The sequence below is a fragment of the Strix uralensis genome, chromosome 2 (genome assembly GCF_047716275.1).
Source record: "Strix uralensis isolate ZFMK-TIS-50842 chromosome 2, bStrUra1, whole genome shotgun sequence".
Taxonomy (NCBI): domain Eukaryota; kingdom Metazoa; phylum Chordata; class Aves; order Strigiformes; family Strigidae; genus Strix; species Strix uralensis.
Genome location: NC_133973.1, coordinates 71,581,448 through 71,604,409, shown reverse-complemented (window position 1 = coordinate 71,604,409; position 22,962 = coordinate 71,581,448).

Below are 22,962 nucleotides of genomic sequence, written 5' to 3'. Positions count from 1 at the left end.
TCGTCAAATTTTGGCTTGAGCGTAAACAGCACTGGAAATTCAATATTAGGAAAAAAAAAGTGGCATAAGTGACTTTGAGGCAGCTGTAGGCAGCAATGAAGCAGGGGCAGACATGTAGCCCTGTGGAGCCATCTGGTACCTCTGCTCACATTAAAATAACAAGGTATGGTCTGAGACACTTTGAACACAAGGCCTGGTACAGCTGCATCAGATGTACAGAAGATATTTTTGTTTAGGGCATATAATCTTATTCCTAGTTCCAAAAGAACTAACTCCCCACTGACTGCAAAATATACTTCAAAGTACCTACCCTGGTTATTCAAAGCTGTCCATGGGAATTACCTTTTGCTCCTAGAGTGGGCAATTCTTCCAGCCATGATCCCAAGACATCCTACTCTCAATTCATTTGAAGTGGGCAGCAGGATGCTTAAGCACAGGCCACATTTTCATGAATTGGGACTATGGTACTTCTCTCCCAAACAGTAACAAACATATCACCACTTCTAGCACTGACTGACAAACTCACTGCTTTCAGTGGATTTTGATCCTATTATTTCTGTGAAGAAGGGAATGTCCAGATTATGACATTTCTGTTCCTGTACATTAAAGAAGTGCTGAAATACTATAACAGTAAAACCATGCATTGTACCTTGACAGGTATCAGTTAGCTAAATAACAGATTGGAAGAAGGAGATTATGCACGGCTATAAAAGGGGTGAATTTGACATGACTGGAAAAAGGGAGTCAGCAGAAAGTTTCCAAATGGATGATGGCATCACAGTTGCAGGCTAAGCCCACTGTTCTAACAAATGACAGGAAAGCTAGGAAACAGAGATTATTAAAGATCAGTAAGAGACTTGGAAGAGAGCTCTAGAGCTGAGTTTTTGAGTCTAAAATGACGTGGGACAAGACAAGTGCATGAGTCCAAAATGAAGACCTTCCATGTGGCAGAAAGGCTAGTGATACTATGGACAGAGATGAGGTCTGAGAGGATCTTGAGGGATAGTTTTGGAGTTAATTTTTTTTGTACAGTATCTACTGTTTACACTGTTTTATGAGTTTCTGGTTCATCTTTGTGTTGTTTTTAGTGGTAGAAAACTTGTTCTGATATTGTGCTGGCTGTAGCCTACAAGCTGGGGTAGCTAGGACTGCTGATAACCCCAATTTACCTCTTAAATTCTTCACTGAACCCTAAAAGGAAAAATTGAAACTCTTTCTAATTCTGCTGTTTAACTGAGAAACAATTATTGCCACCATTGCAAAGGTCATGTATGCAATTACTAGATATTTTCTTGCTAGGGCAGGTGGTCATCAGTTTTCTTTCTCTTAGAACCAATCCTGCTACAGTGAAACAGAAGGGGAAAGAGTGACGAGTCTTACTACCACCAAGGAAAGCACATTAAGAGCTAAATTTTCTCTTGACTCTGTCCTTCTATGGTCTTCTAAAGCTCCATTGATGGTTCAGCTAGCCTGTGGCAGTGCACAGTCCCATTACCATCAGAGCAGTACGGTGGCAGGTACAGACAGCCGCATGGTGTACATGAACCAACTCCAGGTTCAGAGTTGTTCAGACATTTTAGTAGCTTTGCCTGGACCAGCATGGCTATGCCACCTCTGGACTGGTGTGTGATCTTGTCTTGCTGGCATTGAGGAGTCGTATTTTAGTTTGGCTCAGGAGCATGTGTTTGAAACCATCACCCTTTTGACTCCATGTAATGCACTGTGGTTCCCATCACAGAACCGTCTCCTAGCATGTGAATTTGATTCCTTCTGGACAGAATTAAACTGGAAGATGCAGTATGGGAGGTCACCTACTGCACTCTGAGCACTAACAGGCATGTTGCCTCTGAGAACAGGGCAGAGCCAGTCTGAAATAAAACCACCTGAAGATGTGCAGACTTCAGGTCTCCTGCACCAGCTGCTTCCCCTTACAAATCTTCATCCACTGAGGCTCTACTTGCTAAATAATCACAGTTTATATGACCAGCAGGGCAAGGAACAACACACAGGTTACTTCTGTAAAGGTGTGGTTCTCAGTTTATTTAGTGAAGTGCTACCTTGCCTACACCAACACTGTTGCAGTTCAGCTGCCTATTGTGTTTTCTATAGCTGTATTTGGTACACAGTAGATGGACATTTTATGGTTATATGTATTTGTGTGTGTATATGTAAACAAACATACACAAACCTACTGTTTGGATGTTTTATAAGGTAACGTACTAGGTTTTTAATCAGAGCATCCTTTTGTCATAATGCAAAACTAATTGTGTTGTTTTGTGCTGGAGGTCAAAGTTGTTATAATAAAACATCCTGGAGCTTTTTAGAGGAACCTGTTTAAAAAGGTTAAAGTGGGTAATTATCACAACCCTAATTTACAACTACTTGGCAATAAGAGTTGCTTTTCAATGAACCATTTATTCATGATCTGCTGCTTCACACTGCAGGATTCTTTTTGACTAGGTTAGAAAATGTAATTAATAAATGATAGGATTATTTATGGTTCACGGTGCCAGATCGGGAAATACAATGATATACAGAATGAGCTAAAAATTATTCTTACAAGCAGCATCTTGGTTTTTAATCCATGGATTGGATTGTCACATTACTTGATATGGTGTGGTGAACTCCTGATGGTATTCATAGGACATTATTTTGTTTGTCATCCTAGCTGCTCTGTGTGCCAATAAAAATGGACATGCTCCTTTGAGAACAGAGTTAATGAACGCTGACATGTTAATCTTTCTCTAGTTGAGGTAGGGTGGCATTTGTGTTTGTGCTTAGTTTGACTATATTAGTGATTATCTCAAGCCCCCACTGGAAACTGGAAGATGGTTATATTTCATACACATAAAGTGAACCTCTCTGAGAATTTAGTCTAGTAATACTAGTTATGGTAAGATGTTTGCTAAATACAGACAGGCTTTCTCAATTTCAAGTTACAAAAGTATGCTAAAATGGAATGATGTCAACTCTCATGTATTTATTCATGGGCAAAGTGCCCATGTGTAACTGAAGTCGAACTTTTGCTATGACCTTCAAAATCTGTAGGATCCAGGCCTAAGAGGAAAAGCATCCTGACTGATAACATTTTATATTATTATTGTTATTAATTATTGCTTGGATAAGAAGTTTTCACAAGGAGAAAAATATTTTATATACTGGTTTCTACACAGTCCTATGGAAAACCAGCGTAAAATCTAAATCTGAGGCACACTGGCCTTCTGCCATGCTTTCTACTGATAACATAGTGGAGCTAATCAGTGAAAATCTAGGCTTTAGCACTAAGTTGATATGTACTGTGGACCAATTCAGTTTCCAGTTTATTGTCAGTTCAGATCCCTTTTAAAATGCTTTCCTGTAGTGATTAAGATTTCCAACAGTGATTCTGAAATATATCTGTGCGGGTAGTTGATATTTCCAGAAGTGACTTACTAAGAGAATTAGAAAATGCCTTTAAGTTTTGATGATGATTTGAATCTCATAGCTTTAGAATTTCAAAAGGTGAGTGACACTGGACATGGGAATAATGGATGAAACCCAGGGGAATTACAGAATCACAGAAGGGTTGAGGTCGGAGGGCACCTCTGGAGGTCATCCAGTCCAACCCCTCTGCTCAAGCGGAGTCAGGTACAGCAGGTTGCCCAGGACCATGTCCAGATGGGTTTTGAATATCTCCAGAGATGGATATTCCTCAACCTCCCTGGGCAACCTCTCCCGGGGCAAATTTAATACAGATTTAATTGTCGCAGCAATATTTAGCTTTAAGTGTGGATAAACGTATGCTTTTCTCTGTGTGCATTTGCATACAGATGCATATGTAAAATAATACTGGGATTTGATTTTTGTTCTTAGACTGAGATCAATTTATTGCAGTGTTACTGGGTTATAGTTCCAAACACTAATTTATGCTCAGGTACTGTTTCCTCTGTTGGAAGCAATGGTGCCTGCATTCACTCCTAAATTTCCTCTGATTTTTAGATTAAACATCCAATTTGAAATGCAAAATGAGTGCTTGTATTTATGTACAAATATATATTAGAAAATGTCAAAAATGTCAAAAATGCTGTAAAGGTTTCAAAAATGAAGGTGAAATAACAAAACTGGGTAAAATGCGGAAAATACTTGCTTTTTTTCTTTAAACTGAAAATTTTACAAAATGGAAACACAGGATACTTTGTTCAGTTTCCTCAAGAGGTTATTCCTCTTTATCTACTGTCTTTTCTCTGCACCAAACATACAGATGAATGGGTAAAAAGGCTCTAACTTTTGCAAATACTGCTCTTGGAATCTGCAGGCTATTTGAGCTTTGTCATGGCATGTTCTCCTTTGCTCCAAGGTTCTTGCATTTTTTGTAATCTGGGAGGATATCCACTTCTGTTTCTGTGATATGGGATGTTACGTGGAAGAGCAGATGATTTTCAGTCTTCTCCAATGTTCTCCAAGGAGTCTGTCTGACTCCAGGCATGGCTCAGGAGGTAAAAAGTGTTAGTATGTTCCCCAGCCCACAATGCTTTGTATTGCCCTTTTCTCTGTGTATGAACAAGAATATTTGAGACGTATAAATCCATCTCATACAAAGCCCCAGGCACTGCAAGTGATAAAAAGCCTGTTTCTTATATTGCCCTAAACCTATGGCAGCCCTGCTGGTCTGCAGCTTCTAAAGCACGTCTTCTTCTTTATGAAAGGAATATACACATTAAAAGATTATTGCTGTGGAAAACAAAAAGCTTCCCCCTCTAAAACATAAGGAGGGAATATTTGGCCAACCTGTGAAGAGACATACTAGATTGCTAGCCTTTTTATCACTTTGCTATTAGTATTTCCTATGTTTTTTTCCTTGAAAAATTGTAGTATTTTCAACATTCACAAAACTGTCTCACGTGCTGCTGTTTGAGCTTCTTTGCTGGTTTTGTAATACTTCAAACATTCATAGTTATGGGGAAAACTTATATTTTCTTTTTTGCTTGTACTTGTTTTGGTCTTCCTTTTGCATTGCCTCAGTTTATGAGAACTAGAGAACTAATCGAAACACCTTTGAATTAGCCCTTCTGGATGCATACATAGTTCTCATTTTTCTTGCTAGAAAGAACTAGAAAGACTATTATTCTTCTAAACCTATCTTCTCAGACTGCAAAGGGGAGCAATAAGGAAGATACCAAAGAGGAAAGTTGTGTTTATTTTTTTCCGTAACTATTTGCGCTAGGAAAAGTCCCTATATTCTAAAAACCAGGGATAGCATATGGGGGAAAGTATCTCCTCTGCTTTACCAAACAAAACAAGATTAAATGTTTGTCTTTCTTCAGATATCTTCTATTTCTTACCACATTTCATAAAAAGGAAGGTGAAGATCCTATAGAAAGTGTGAAGATGTTTGTTATATTTTGCATAGGAATTGTCAAATTAATATTTCTGAGCTAAGCTTTGTTTGAATGACATTCAGCCAACATCTGGTCTGTGAACAGTGTTATTTTTCCTATTTGGTTAAATGTATGATTCAATTCAACCTTTTTTGTAGGGTTTTTTTTTTGCTATTTCTTGGTGATTGACAGTGGGTCAAAAACTTCAGACATTCAACAATTTCTGCCTCAGTGTTGTGTTTTCTTCTTATGTGTCCTTTTCCTTCAAAGTTTTAAATCATTCTGCTTCATTCACCCATAAAGTGAAATCCCTTTATGTGCAGTTACAGGAGGTCCCTTGCTATCTTTACCTTGCTTCCAGCTTTTCTACATAAACACCTGAGGAACTTTGTTCTTTGTGACCTTATCTGTCAGGATATTTTTCTTTTTTAGCTGCATTTTCTTATTTAGTTTGCCTCAGCTCAGCTTGCCTAGTCCCCTGTGTGGCTGCATGAGGAAGAAGTAGTCTAATATTATTTTTAGTGGTGGATGAATAGTCTTCTATTTTTAATCAGGCAGTTTTCATATGCCATTTCAGGAGTGGACTAATGCATCCATCCTCTCATAAACACATGAATTCCTCCTCCCTCATCCCTGTACACACACCTGCATAAGTGTCAATTTAGACAAGTCACATGGCCTAAAATTTCAAAAGATGTTAGATGATTTAAACCAGCCTATTCTTTGGAAATTGCAGGGCATTTGTCCTTTGGTAGATCAGTGCAGTGATCAAAATCAGTAGTCACCTCTGAAAATTAGGCTAAAAGATGCCATTTTTGAAGCAGAAGGGAGAATGGAAGTGCCTTGCTCCAGCCTGGGCTCTGGGAGATGCTGAGATTGTTGGGCTCAGATTGTTATTTCCACAGTTACATGCATGTTTATCCAATAAAGGGTAGTTCGGGGCAAAGCAGATGAAGGAGTGTAAGCACACCCTCCTCTGTACAGGAGGTTACCTGTTTTACCAAATGGGTAAAGGCACTTTAAACCACTCCCCACCATGCATGCCCAAACACCTGTTAAATTGCCCTGTTCATTATTGACACTCAACTTTGCCTCCTATGGCTGCACTGCAGCCAGGAGTAGCATTGCTTACAGGGTGGTGCAAACTTGAGGCATTCATGAGACAGCTCATGATATGATTTTCAATCTTCCTGAATGATTAAGCCTTTATTATCTCTGTCCTCAGTAACCCAGTTCTTCTCTGCTTTCCTTTCCTTGACATTATGCAGTTCAGCTTCTTTTGATCTTGAATATAGTCATTTCTCGAGCTATTGTATCAGCTGCGAGTCTTTTATTCTTCCTAGAAGTATGTTGTGGCACATCATCTGCAGAGGGCTCTATCTCTAGAGATACTCTGTAAACCCATTTTGCTATGCATATGCACAATCCCTGCCTGAGAGCAACGTGCCATCTCTTAGCCACATGGCATGGGAGATAATAGGACTTCACTTCACAAACTGCTTGAGTGACAGAAGTTCAGCACAATGAATTGGCTGTGCCTCTTGTGAGCAATCTGACCATCCCAAATAGACTTGCAGTACCATGACATCACATATTGTCTCCCTCTCTCCCTCTCTTTCTCACCTAATCATCCGTAGAATGAGGACACACAACAGAGTGTTTGTGTATCATTTGGGATCAGCAACCAAGTCACCTGTGAATTATACAGGTCAACAGAAATGGAGGTTAAGATCTGGTCCACGTGCATTCTTCCTGTGTCATCAGAGATTACAGACAAAACAAACATAGGGATACACCATAGGCATTTATTAAATGTTATTAGAATTGCTTTATTGTGGGGAGAATGAGAAGAGGGATTATATCTCTGAATGCAAAGCTTATTTACTCTGATCCCAAGTCATTAGAGGAGCCATTTTAATTGACATAAACCAACTTGTCTCAGTATAAACACACCAGAGTATAAAACTGTCAGGTCCTGATACTTTTCAGGCATAGGGAATGCTGGGTAGGAGACGAAAAATGAGAATTTCTCCTTAGTAATACTTTTGAGTGGACTTCTGGAGTGCACAAACACCGACACTTATTCTTTTCCGCCTTTTCCTGGAATTTATCCCTTCCTTGACATTTTCCCCTGCATTTTCTTCTACTCTTCTGAGTAGACCACTAATTTTTAACCTGTGTTCCCCAGTTCCAGTCAACAGGATCCCTGCTTCCAGGACTCTATTTACAAGTTGTCAGTACGTTTGCACATCCATTTCCCACCAGCCACTTCCCTAGGTGCTGCCTGTAGTCTATTTTCTGGAATATTTTCTTTGTTTCTATGAGACTCTTTCACTTGATGGTTAAGTTTCCAGCAAGGTATCTGCTATTTTATCATGGGTGTGAACTGAGGAAACACAGGGTTATGCCTTAGCTCAAAGTTTTCTGATTTTGTTCAGCATATAAAATAAGGCAGAAAGTGTAGTTCTAGGAAGAAAAGAAGTTAGAAGTATTAATATGTCAAAATGACCTGAGAAATGGCTTATTGGCTTGGAAACCTCTTATTTTTTTCCCAACCGTGTCAGTTAGGCTAATAAATGATACTACCTCTCCCTACGAACCCTGCCATTTGAAGTGCTTATAGATAAGTGAAAGGACAGTTAGAAACAAGTAAGAAGATATTATGAAGTAACGAAGGCATCCTAGCTGTAACTGCAACCTGCTGAGACTGGTTAGTTTGAATGCTGGCAAGATATAAAGCAGCTTTGAAAGAAGTGGTGAGAATACAGGCAATGAAGGCAGAGGAAAAATGAATGTGATCATCCAAACACAACCACTAAGGCTGGAGAAGAGTCAGAATGGAAAATTGCTATTGGATATTTGAAACTGGGGAGGGGAACACTTGGAGTTAACAAATACAGCAAAATATAGATGACAGAAGAAAGTATTAAATCATGTAGCTTTGCCATGTACACCCTAATCAAAACAGAGAGCATCTTGGATTTGCTTCTCATGACATCAAATTCTGCTTTGTTAAGAAAATAAGTGAGGCAGTGTGATAGGTTTGTTTTCTTCTTTTCTTATTTCTGTAACATGCTAAAGAAATTACCCATCATATCCTGCAACAAATAAGCTATTACACATTTTTGCGTCATCTTATTGTGTATGATTTCACTGTTCACAGTGTGCTATATTTGTTTTCAATGTGCTTGATCATTTTCAGTACAGATTTCAAGTGTGAAGAGAATAGACTCTGTATAAGGATCTGGTCTGCCCTTAGCCTCTTAGCTCGAATCTACCATTCTAGATCTTCAAAGATTCTGGAATGCACTTTCTTTATTAAAAGAAAGAAATAAAACAATTCTCAATTAAATTCTGACACAGACAGACAGTGTTCTGTGGCAGGAACTGTTTACTGAAAGACTCTCAGGGAAGTCTGTTGAAACCATCACACATGGGGGTTGCAAACTTACCTTTTATTTAGCCCAAAGTCTCTCATTTAAATTCTTCACCAAAAACAAGGCAGAAGCAGTCTAACTAGTTTGGAATTAATTTTATTAATACCTTTAACTCTCCTACCTCTACCCACATCCTTTGAAAACAATTTTTAGACTCTCTTAATACAAACATATTGAGAGATTTGTCATAAATACTGTACTGATTACTATTACTATGAACAATCTCTTCCTTGCATTACTGGTATTTGAAATGGAAAGACCAATTAGACCTGTTAACCCATCTTTTTGTCAGTAAGTTGATTGGGAATTACTGAAGCATAACAATTCTAAGTGGCTTTTCATGTGAATGCCAAGCTAAAATGGATATTCAGAGATGCATTAAGCATTTTTACCTGGCACTGCATCCTTCATTTAAAGATCTACATGTTAATTTGCAGAAGTGCAACATAAACATGACTGAGGCTTCTGTGCGTCCTCTTTCCAATATTTTTATACACGTAAGTGTTGAATAGTAAAATTGTAGGCCAAATGTTGTGAGTAAGGACTAGGAGTACAGTTTACATGGATTAATTGGACATAATACTTAAAGAGTGATACATCTGGCAGATATTGTAAGACTGAGTCAAGGATTTGACTACAACAGTCACAGGCAAAAATTGTTAGTAGAGACTAATATCTGAATGCATTTAACAGAGGGAATTTTTTTTAAAGATCAAGACAGCATTTCTTATGCTGAAGCTTTATTTCAGAAAACAGCTTATCCAAGAAGATAGCAGTTCGGAAAATGGCAATCAGTGAAAGACAACCATGCAAATTACCCATGGAAATGGTGCTAGTGATGAACAGAAAACAGGATATCCAGAAAAGAGTATGTTTCTTTCACTTTATGACATAATCTAGTCAATAGGTAGTTGATACTCTTAGAAATTCTTTGGTAAAGAAATATACTGAGATGGCCAAAAAATTTTGACAAAATAATTCTTTCTTTGGTGTTCTTTTGATATCAAATTACTCCTTTGAGATGGCTGGAAGCAGAGGGCAGGTTCCTGGAAAGATTGCAATCGCAGAGCCTTGTCACCTCCCCAGCCTGAGCTTCCTAGATGTGAGGCTGGGAGACAAATTGCTGGAAGGTCTGTCCCACAGTTGTGATATTGATTTACTTTCATTGAGAGTTACTAAAATATGTGATCTTATTCTGAATCAAAATAAAAACACATTTCCCTAACAAAATCTGTCAATCAGTTGGAATTATTTATTCCTGTGCAATTATGTTTTTGTGGTTCTTTGTAAAATGAAATTATACTGAAACATAGGTCTACTTGCATAACCCCTCTTAGTAATGCACTGATCATACTTCTCTGTGCCAACCTGGGTCAGGTGATATGGTGGTACTGAATATCAGATACGCTGGCAGCAGCAGAAGCCCAGTTTAACAACACATTTTCTTGCTAATTCAAGAAAGTTCAGAGACAATTTGCCATTGTCACTAGTGTGCTTTTCTTCTCTCCCTGGGGCATAAAATGCATTCCCTTGATCCTTGGTTTAGCCAGAGGTGATTTGCCAAAAGAGATCTTTCCCTGCATCTGAGAAGAGTCAGTCCCCTTGCTGTAGTAGAAAGAATATAATATATTAAGCTAAGCAACTGAACTAGGAGTTACTGAAATAAATTAACCTCCTTCTCTTGTACCCCTTAGACACCTGGCTGTTTCCTGTGTAGGCCTACAGAACATCTCAAAGGAAAACAAGTTTATATACTGGCCACTCACCTACCACTAAGACTTTCTGCAGCTTTCAGGAAGGAATACTATTTAGGAAAATGCCTTCTTCTCTTGGTGTCATCTCTGGACAACAGCCCTAGAGACCACTTAGCTTTCCAGGGTGCCCTGAATACCTCAGTCTCCATGAGGGCAACAGGGAAGTTGAGTTGTTCATTCTGGGAGCCTTACAGGGAATACCTTGCCAGGAGATCTAAGGACCCCTGAGGTTGGGCTTTGTCAAGTTAATCACCTTATCTGATTTTGGCAGCCTCAGACAGTGAGAAGAAGGGGAGCCAGAAGTTTACCCCAAACTTCAAACATTTTTAAAGGTACCCTGAGTTAAAATGAAGACATTACATTACTCACAAGTATTAGTTGGAAAATACCTCAGTGTAGTGTATGTGAATAGGCATAGCTAATTGGTAATGCTTACCCCCAACAGGAAAGGATGTTTACTAATTTCAAAGGCAAAAAAATCTCATCCATTTTTTGACTGCAGTTTCATGCAGACATGTATGAGTCACTGGGAACACAGTCCAGTGTTTGTGCCTGGGAAGAGCCTGTGAGCCTTTGTGCTCCTCTGTGCTGGCATTCCCGGAGTATCTGCTCCTCCTTGTGTATTTTGGGAGTGAAATCAGGGGAGACTTTCTAGCAAACTGTGCTGGAGCTGACTGCCGTCTGAGGCTGGGTTTGGTAAGGACAGGGTTAGACAGCTTGGGGCAGCAACCAGCTCAGCCTCCTCAGTTAAATCTTCCTGCAACCCTCAGCTGGAGACTGCCAGCTCCCCATATTCCTGTCTGTCCATGTTTTCTAGTTTGGGTTTTGTTTTTCTTTTTCCTGACAGGAACATGTCCATAAACAAATTTCCTTTACTTTTTTCATTCTTTCAGTTACCCAGTCAAAATAAAAAAGGTTTTATATGCAAAACCGTTGACAAACTCCCACTACTTTTCATATATATATATATGTGAAGAGCATACAAACATATTTTTAGATATATTTACGTGTATGTATGTAACACAGAGCTACCATGACATGAAGCACCATTTTCTGAGGTGGCAAAATCCATCTGACCAAGCAAGTGTTACAGAAATCTGTGATTCAGCTAAGTTTCTGAGATGCACTGAATACAAATTTGTGAGGCAGATGTTTCTAAGATACCCCTAAAGTCCGCTCATGAACAGAGAAGATGTTTTAGGAGAGTTGTCTTGGTGAAATTTTAGACAGTTGCTTTGCAATAATATAGGGAAGGAAAACAAATTCAGCCTTAATCTTAGCAGTAATAGACCTGTGCATGAATGCATTGTATAATATGTCTCTTCATAAGCTACGTAGGTCAGAATTTAGAACATGAACCCATCTCAAACTTTAGGAGAGAGAGAAAGATACCCAAATGCAACAAATAAGGGCAGATAAAATATGCTGTGAGTTAAAACTTTGTATTTCACCTAAAACTGAATTCCAGTCTTACACTAAGTGCATAAAATATTTATTTGGATTTAGGCCAACATTTCCATGTCTTTAGTGTAAATAAGACATCTCTATGGCAAGTTTGAAGTCAAATGGCTCTATACAAAATGGCAGCAGCATTAATTAAGCATATACTTTTCTAATCCCTTGGGATTCTGTGTCTATTAATCACATGTCAGAATGGTTCCTATTTTGTTGGCGATTCATCAGAGCAATCCTGTTCCCCACTTTTACTTTGTAAAGTCAAATATTTAAAAGCTGTTAGTGAAGCTGAAAAAGAACACAAGAAGTCACTGAATAGGATGATAATTTATTGCCCTTTTTCAGGCCTAGTTTTTGTCTCATCAGGTGAAAGCACGCTCTGTTTAAGTCATCCCTGGCATGTTCAAAATGCAGATACTGAACTGATTACTTGCCGTGACTCACCTGACTTTGGCGTGACTTCTGCTCACATGCAAGTTTGCAAGTGTAGGTGTGGAGCTGAACATATATTTAAAATAGATGTAGAGCTGAAATAATGATCCTCACTGGGTACAAGGTTGTTTTGCCTAGTCACATCATTTACAAAACACTTTAATTACTGTTGTTTCCCAGCTTGGATATTTTTCATTAATATTTGTGACGTTTGTTTCTCTGAACATATTTAAAATCATAGTATTGTAATGAATTGTCTACCATTTTTAAACATGTTCTTTTATAATGGTTAATTTAAAAAATTCATTATTATTTCACCTCTTGAAAATCCTGGGTCTCTTCATTTACTGTTTATCTGTGATTCTTAGACTTCTCAGCAGCAAGTATATTATTTGGACTCAGATTTTGTATGCAGTAGGCTAGCATAAAAGCACTATGGTATGTTCAGCCATCTTGGCATTGTCATTTGAGGCTTTTTTTAATTAAAAGTCTGCCTTAGAGTATGTCAAGTGCTCCTGTATTTTTGCCATTCTTCTTATCTCTATGGCAACAAAAATATTTCAACATTTACATGGGCATCATATTCTTTGCTAATGTACTATCTGAACTGTTTGTATGCTGAGAAGGGGAACAGCAGAGATTGGCTTCTGCAGGCTGGGATGCAGGAGTTGTCAAGACAACCAAGAGGCCTAAGGATGTCCTTACTAGTAGCATTAAATTGAAGCTTTAAATTAATTCACCCTCATGTGTTTTTGTAGCTTATGCTGTTAATTGAAATAATAGGAATGACCTTCCCTGTACATTCAGAGCACCTGTCCTATTAAAATTGCATGTGCTATTTACTTAAGTACACTCATCTATCAGACAAATCTAGCGTGAAATAGGGGAAAATGGAAGACACTTATATTGTACTGCTATGTATTGACTTGCAGTAATAGGAGAAGCAGCTTTTCTTGTGTCAAGCTTGAGATAGTTGTGATGAACATTTTATTCTGAAACTTCATTTATTTCTGCTTCCCACTCAAGCGCCTAAAGTCTGCATAACTCCAGACACTACAATTTTTTCTACACTGTAGAATCTAATTGAAATGAATAGTTAAAATTGTTTTTGTGGCTGTAATATATTTGAAGAAACCAAGTATCATCTTTTTGTGTATGCAAGAAACTGTCTTTTCCTTCTCAGCAGAAAAAAACCCAAAACAGTAGGAAACTTGCTTTTTGTTCACATCATAATCTTGCATTGACTTAATTTGTGAAGTTACTTTTAATCATCTCTTTTTAAAAATAATTTTATACAGGAGCTGGTTGAACTTTTTATGCCTCATCTTTTAGATTCACACAGCCAAGCACATAGCCACATAGGAGGGAAAAGACTATATGATTATATGTACATTTATTTTCCTTCTCAAAAGAAAACACAATCTGCAAACAGCTGTTTTGCTGAAATTCATGAGTTTCATTTTGATGGTCATGTATGTCAACTATTCAGTCATTTTTAAACTGGGCAATGATGGGCAAGGATGCACAAGTTCTTAAAGGACTGAAAGAATTTTATCCTTCTCTGCAACTAGTTTAAAACACAAGTCTCCACCCTACGTCCTGGAACACTTTTCATCTCATAAAGAGGGAAATGCACTTCTAGTTGCCATTGCTTTTATGCTGTTAGGTAGATCATAAAGCTATAGAAAATTTAGGAATATTTGATTTTCCCAGTACTATATTTGTTGATGCATAAAACCATGCAATTATACTGATGTACACCAGCTAAGAGTCTAAACAGTCTAAGCAAGTTTGTTGGGCAAAAACTATTAATCTTTCTTCATAGATTAGGAAACAGGGAGGAATGATTTATGTGTTACTTCAGGATTGCTAAGAGTGCCGGTATTAAAATGGAGATTGGCGTTCCTGTATTTGAGAACACAGGTGAAGTTTCTTGGGGACCCCTTGCTGCAAGGACTAGAGTGTGTCTCTGAGGAACCATGACTCGCCTGGCACAGTCTTACTTCACTGCATGCAGAAACTCAAATGTAAGCCACTAACAGAGCAGTATCAAAATCAGTAAAAACATATGTACTGTGTAAACATGAATTTCACAGCATGAACTGGAAATGCTATAAATTTGCTTCTATCTTTGTGAAGGCCAGAATACTGGGAGAGGGCAGGAGGCAGACAGGCACCCTCTCTTACACCCCTGACTGTTGTTAATCTCTCCAAGTCTGGTACCATCTCTGTGACTTGTGGCAGGGACGTATCAGTCTCCAGATCAACACTGTGGCTGTAACCAGTTTACTGTATGCATGTTAATGCTTGCTCCCACTGGTATTTGAAACATCTGTGAGTGCTCAGCACATCTGAAAATCAGGCCATTTAATTCTAGGTATTTAAATACAGATTAAGGGTCTTAAATTTAGGTATGCAGGTTTAAATGTTTTGGATCAAACCTCTCCATCAGCCTGCAATCAACAGTGCTATATAGAGATGATATTGCAGAATAAGATACAATCAGGTCAGAATTATTTGTAAAAATATGCCCATAACATAATACATCAGCATTAAGCTCACTTTAAAATGCAATTCTTAGAGCGTAGCTGAATACAACACATGTTTTAATAAACTTAAACTGGCAAATCCGTGGCTAATGGCAATGGGCCTATATCTAAAAGAAAAGCATTGCTCTCTTTGCTACATGCACATTAAAAACACCCATTTGTCCCAATCACAGCTTCTGTCCATGTACTAAAATTCTCTTTGTAACACCGAAGTCATCTTACTTTGCCAAGATGTACAGTTGAAAGCATAGGGTCCCAGACCAGAACAGCTTGCCACTGTTTCCCTGTTTTCAGCACCCCTGCATATTTTACTGACACTCAGGGTCTCCTTTCACAGTCTCTCTCTTGGTGTTTTTGCAAGGAGCTGGAAGGCTGCTTGTTGCTGAGTCATATACCTGTGCTGAACAGAAATGATGCCAAAATAGGATTGTGGAGGATAGTTTGGTCAAATGAAAATGACCCACCTGCTTTCTGGATAACCTAGAAAAGGAGCAGGGATCCACTACACCTGTCTTACATGCATGCATATGATGCCAATATCAGGGCTGCGGGGATCAGCATGAATGACTTGAACCCACAATGTCACTTTTATGCTCTTTTGGAAATTTAACGGGATCTTAAATTAGGATAAAAGTGGGCTTTAAAATTGATGGAAAGGAGGAGCTACGCCACAGTGGCATTGAGACAAGTACAAATTGGACCATTATCACTTTCCTTCTCTGAAAGAAAATGGCAGAGGAATAGAGGCAAAACAGTCTCCATAGCATCTCCAGGGTTGTCATCAGACTGATGAGAGTCCCAGAATTTGTAGGAGACCATACTTAGAGATGGATGTCTCCCACATCCTTCTGAATCTCTTGTTCAGGAGATGGAGACTGATAGCAGGATACTCTCAGTTGAGGTGGTCCCTGACCACAGTTTTCTTAAAGGTAAAGAATATCTCACTGATTTCCATGAGAAATTATCTCAGTGTCTCTTCTGGAGGCAGGAAGCTTTCCAGCCATTGCAATAGTACAGCTGAGATTGACAGGGACCAAAAGTCAAGCACAGAAGAGAAAATGATCTGGCATAGTAGGTCAGGCATTTCAGGTGGCATCTGAATGATAGGATGTGCAAAGTCACGTGCAAATTCCTTAGAGCAAGAAGAAAAACCCACTGGGCTGAATCAAACTCCTCCAAGGCTCCAGGGCATCTGGATTCATTTTTCCATTTTGAACCTATATCCAGATTTCCTGCAAGTGGAACTTGCTTATGCAACAGTCAGCACAGGCAAATCAGTATGGAATATAAATCCATATATATGGATCTAAACTAGCACAACCTGACTGTGTCTCAGTCATCTGTTAAAACAAAATACAATACTACTTTCATAATTTAGCCTCAAACAGAATATGTCCTTAAAGAGCTCTCTAGCACCTCCTGTAACTTCTTAACGATGAATCTTGAAACATTGGTACAGTCTCAGCTCCAGATAAATGGCTTATGGACCATTATATTTTTATTTAGAATTTATACCTAAATAAAAATTTATTTATTTATTTTTATTTATACCTAAATCTTGTAGCCAGTATATATAATCTCCCTTTTTCCTCCTATCTTCCCCCCCATAGTTTTGCTCCTTCTTTTTAGGGCCAGGATATGTCATGGCAGACTTTCCTTATTAAAGCAGCTTGCCAATGTTTTCTCTGTCTTCAGCACTGTGGGATATTTCATTGACACTCAGGATCTCCTTCGATATTCTCTCTCTGTCTCTCTTGACATTTTTGCAAGGAGGGAGAAAGAGTCTGGGGGAAGGTGCATATAATGCTTCCACTGCTGAGCAGTATGAATTATATCTGCTGGAGTAATAGTGTGAAGTGGCAGGGATCCGTTTTGATGAATCTCATGCTGATTTGTAGCCCCAATTCTAGCTGTAGGTAACACTGAACACCTGTTTGGAGTACTAGAGAGGCGGAATAAAGCTCTGTACAGTAAATATGTCGTGTACTGTAGCTGTTTGTTTATTGTCACATGGTAATTAATTTGCAATTATATTTCGAAACATACCGGAAGAGAAGTGCACTATAATTCCTACCACCCAGAAAGAGGCTCAGCAGTGACACTTGTTAGACTCCGAGCTGGCTGATTCTCTCTTTTCTCATCACTGATTGCTTTTTTCTTTTGTCTCAGCACAAAACAGAGGGTTACAAAACAGACTTCTGTAAAGATTTGTGCCTGGATGCTAATGGGTCTGTGCAACTCTAGAACAGTATGTCTTAAACACACCCCATAAGAGGCGGTGTGCACATCTATAGGATTTCACCCCTCACATCCCTTGCCAGACCACATAATTCAGTGTTCCACTGCAGAAGGGAAGTTTGTGAACCCCATTCTTTATCTCCCCTCTGTGAAATCCTTGTCTTTTCATCCAAAAGCTTCCTTTGCTTCTGTTTAGACTGTTCAGAAATATCTGCTAAGAGATATCTTTTTATCATTTATCATTCTACCTGCCTCTGACTCTGGTGATATCTCCTATGAAAACCAAGCTCCTGCCCTCAGTCTTTAAAATCCTCATGAGCCCAACATTGTTTTTAAATGACTCTTGTGTTTTATTGCATCACTTCACAATAAGCTCTTTATCACCTGTTCCTTTCAGCAACCTCTCCATACTTTCTTCCACTAAGTCTCATGTACCTGGAAGTGTGGCTTTCCAAAAGTCAACCCCAAAACTGGGTTTCTGCTAGCACACTTGAATGTGTGCTTGAATGAACACAAATGAACAGAGGAGCCAGAAGCACCTGTTTGCCTTCAGTGTCATAATAATATTGCAAGAACACAGATGTTGCTGTGTCAGATGCTGCAGCGTTTTCAATGCAATTTTACAACCTGATACTTGGTTTCTCTGATACAGTTTTTAGAAACAGCTTCTGACTCGATTCACAAGTTGATATTTTTTCTTCCTTGCCTTTTCCTAAGAGTGATCTGTTTGTTCTCAGGTCCATGCTTGATATCAATACATTCAGAACCCAAAGACCTGTCTTTATTTCTTTCCTCCCATGTTTTTTGTTTAGGCTTGCAATTTTTATCTTTCTTTTCTTTCATATCTTTATTAGTATTTCCAGTCTTGATCAGTTAGTCTCAAGATACTTTAAAGATATGTATACAGGGTTAAATTCAAAATCTAAATCTGAAAGTAGATCCTTATTATTTCACTAAAGCTTAAAGCTTTAATGTATGGTCCCATTATACTGTTTCTGTGGCGGCTGTCCCATAGTTGCACAAAAATTTTTTTCACTGTGCACAGTGAAGTTTACTTTGTAGCTGAGAATATGGATCTTGAACTGGTAGAGACTGACTTGTTTTATACAAATTTATGATCAACTGCAAATGTGTGGAGTATATAAACAAAAATCTTTTGACAGTAAAATAAGAAATAAATCAATATTCCTCAAAGAGAGTGCTAACTTAATTTGCAATTATGTCAAATAAGGAGGAAAAAGAGAAAAATCCTGGCTTCCTCTGAAAATCTTCCCAAATACAACATTTCTTTGACATTTTCACATGTACTGAAAAGTTACTCCCGAGGAATTCATTTCCATTGCTCTCACTTGGTGTCCAACAGTGACTGATATAAATATTTTATTAGGCAAACCTGCAGGTTTCTGAAGATTATATGTCTTATCAAGTTGACCCTTATAATTATGTTGTCTTCTGTAACTGTGGGATCTCTTTTAATTTTGCAGTCTTTTTGTAAATATTGAACCATAAAAAATATACAATCACAAGCAAAATCTGACTGTGAGTAAGAAAAGATGTAAACAGGTCTCTTCTTGCTCAGGAAGATTCCCATTCTGCTTGTTGTTGCAGAGACAATGCCTTAATTATAAGTTAGTAACTGGTCACAGTGCAGTGTGTCCTTAACTTGGTAAAAATCTGTTTTCCAAGACTGTTTTTCTTTGTTTTCTTATCTTTTAAAGCAATTGTAGATTATTTTTTTCCTTTTCTTTCCTGGAAAATGGGATTTAGTGGGGAAATGTTTCAGTTGCTCAGTTTTATGTACGGTGAACTCAATGAGGGTTTGCAGTTCTGTCAAATGGAGATCGAGGTTGTATGTAGAGAAGAAAATGTTCATGTTTATTTGGTACAGGAATATTTTACACAGGTTTTTTTGGTGGCAATTAGCTTTCATTTAAATAATTCTATTACTTTCTTTTGCAAATATGAAATGGTTGCCTCTGATACTCTCTGCCACTGCTTTCTGCAATTATTTACTTAGGGAAGACTTTGACTTTTCTTTTCTGGGCAGCAGCAGAAACCATGCAGACCTCCTGTGAAAGAAGAGGCTAGAAGGTCCTGTGCAGATATATACATGCCTTTGTACCATCAATTTGATGCCCCAATGTGTCCCAGTGCATCAATTCATAAAGAAGAAGATGAACTAAAATATTGGCCCAGCTACTTGATGCAGATGGGGGTTTTGGCCCACATTAATCCCATTTAAATTTAGTACTCAGCTGACATACCTTATTTAGGGTAATGTTCTTTCTTAAGCAGTGGAGATAAATGTACAGTTCCAGAAAGTGATTCAGATCTTAAATGAACTGGATGATCCTCTTGAAGCATCTTTTTTCTTTCCATAGACTACAGGAAAAACTACAATCCCAATTAAGACACCTTGTCTACATTTAGTTGGGATAGACATTTGCCCATCTATCACTGGGTGTTGTGTTGTGGCTGCCATGTTGTGGTGGATCTCATGACAGTCAATGCAGAAGGAAGCAGAATATTTCCAGAGTGCTGCCCTGCAGGCCATCTTCTGTTTGCTCAGAGTTCTCTGGCAAGGTAGGATCTACCTTTCCAGAAATAGCCATTAGGATAAAGGCCATCTATTTCTAAATAATTTCTTACTTCTTTCTAAACATAAAAAAAGGGGGAAGTCTAATTACATGACAGAGAAGATCATCCCAGGGCTTAAAATTAGTGATATAAGCTACAAAATTACTACAACTTCCCCTTTTTATTTAAGACTTATTTAAGAATTTTGAGAGGATGTTTTGTAAGAATTATTATTGATGAAACAACAGAGGGTAAAAGAATAAGAAGTCTTGGATGGAAGGTAATGAAATAGGGGCTCAAAAGAAGGGGGTGCTGCTGCTATATCTCTAGGTCTCTAGAGAAGAACTGAGATGCCTTTTGGATTCATGCTTGGATGACCTGCAAATAGTAAAGAGATGTGTGGCAGCAGAAACGGCTCCAGTTTCTAGGCAGACTTGGAAAGACTTGCACAAATGTGTGATGGTCATGCACTGACAGAGAATGCCGTGGGCCTGTGTGAACTCCACAAATGAGCTGTATTCATAAACACTTGGGACTTCTCACTTGTCCTCATGTGTACTACCTTTGGTTACACAGTGCAATATACACAGTGTAATAAAGAGTGGAGGCCTGCTTGGTTTTCTCTGTTATCAGCTCAGCACCTTCACTGTCTGATATAACTTCTCAGTTGTTCTCTTATTACATTCTAGTGTCGGGTACTCCAAAATCCTTAGCATTTAGGAACCCCTGTTTTTCTTCTGTCCCTTCTAATATTTCTAGATATCCTTTAACCCACAAAAGAAACTAAAATGCTAGATGAATGAGAAGTGCTTTTATGCTGCCTTTTTTTCTTCAGCTCAAAATAGCTGAAATACTGTGAGTTCTATGTGACCACCAAATTGTTCTTGCAGTATGAAACAGGGTGCATGCTTTTCATGCCTTGGAATACGAGGGGGTGTGAGGGAGCTAAAATAATGTTGGGGGATAGCACAGACTGACAGGAGCCAAATCTAGTACCATTTTATTGGCAGTAGTTTCTAGAATAAATTATCCCTTAAACACATTCAGATTTGTCTTGTAGAATATTTACTGAAATTGTTAAAAAAAAGGTTAAAGTGAAAGCTAACAATTGAGCAGTGAAGAAAACTAGGGTTCTGGTTTTGAGCTGGCTCTTTGGTCTTCTTTTATTTAATTGTAAGCATCCCTAAAGAGCTATGTACTCCCACCCAGCAGCTTTTCTATTTTAACCTTGTGCAATTGATATGATTCCCTCTGCACAGGCCCTCTACAATTAAATGTCTTTGTTGGAGGCCAGGGTTTCCCAATGTCCACTTAGGTAAGTGCAGCACTGCCAGGAGAGCCAAAGGTAGCCTGAGAAGCCAAGAGTTTCCCCTATATCTCTATGGTGTGTCCAAGACTCAGAGATATTGACACTATTGTCAGTAATGGTACCTCTGTATTTTATATTCAAACAAGATCTGTTCACTTCGATACAGATTATATGAGCTACTATAATTTAATTTCCACAGAGCTTTGATTGATAGGAGCAAGGTGTGAGGTGTTAAAACAGTAGGTTTTATGTTTACTGTTTCAAGAAGTATAGGTTATACACTTGAAACAAATACTGAAGTGGTACATTTCAGTAAAGGCCTCTAAAAGTTCTTGAAAAGAGTGAGCCACCTGTCTGTGTATAATGCAGTGAGAGGTGTGGGAGCAGGGAGTGTGCATTGCATGCCTTACAGACAAGAGGAACCCCTAGGAAATGGAGGAAGTAAGGCAGAAATGAGGGATAAAGATGCAGACAGCAGCTGCTACCTCATGGGTTCAATTTATCACCCTCCCTGCAATCCCAAATCTGCAACAGCATCAGTGAAAGAGCTGCTTTGAGGCTCCTTTTGAAAGACTGTGGCTTTTAACTTCCTAAGCATCCTCACTGCATAGCTCATTGCATAGGCTAGGAGGACTTGGCTCATAAGCATTATAACTTGTGTTGATGGAAAGCAGTTTAGTAGCATGTGTCGTGAATCTTGACAGAACTAATTGAAATCTGTGGTGTTTTTTCCAAATATTGTAAAGCTCTCTCACTTTCTAGAAGACCCCATGAAGTTGTGTGCATAAGACCTGACAAGCTGTTCCTGTGATAGCAGTGGTTGTGATTACAGTAGGGTTTTTAGTTACTTAAGGTTACAGAAAAGTGTACTTTTTTTCACTTGGATAGTAGTTTCTTGTAATATCCTGTAACACATAATGGAGAAAAACCCTACCAAAATTTATAATCTTATAGAGCAAACTAAATCTCTACTGTTAAAAAATCACCTAAGCAAATGCTGTTTTTACTGTTCTCATTTTGTGTACTGAAGAAGATTGGGATCATGTAGGCTGTATCCTAATGCTGCCCATGTTGCAGCAAAAGGAGGCCCACTTCAAATAAACACTGAATCCAATTTTAGTCAGTCTATATCTCTTGATTGCAATTTATTTTTCTTTAAATATGCAGAATGAGACTTAGGGCTTTTCATTTCTTAAGAGATGAACAACCAGAGCAATATGACACATTTATACAATGCTTAATTTCAGAAGCAAAGAAATTAGACAAATGGATATACTGAGCCCAGAATTTAGATCAGGGTTCAGCTTCTGAGCTTAATGTGATATATTAGCCTTTTAAATGATGTTCCTTTTTTGATGTAGTCTCTGTCACCATTACATTCCCCTCCCATTGATGTTCTTCATCATGTATTTGTTATAAGTTCTCAGCTCTGGGGAAGAGTGAAGCTAATTAGATTGGTGTTGATCGTAATAAAACATATCCATCGGAACTTTTTCTGTGTGGCTGGGAAAAGGTAGATTGATAACTTAGCTCCATTTCCTCATGGGAAAATTCCTAAAAGGTAAATGTTAGCTGCAGGAATTCATAGTGTCGTGAAGACAGGAATAAAGGGGGAAACTACAGCCCCATGTTACCAGCTCTCCACTGAGGTGTGGTAAGGAGTATTACAGTATTCTGTGACATTGAACAAGATTTATATGGTTACACAGTGCTAAAAGTTGTGTATGCTGCAGCATATGAGGAGTCTTTGCAATTTCTCCCCCAACTTTTTTCTCCCAGATTTTTTTTGTGTGTACAGAACTATTTCATTTTGATATTTACCAAACCTGAATTTTATGAGACTGAAAAACTTTA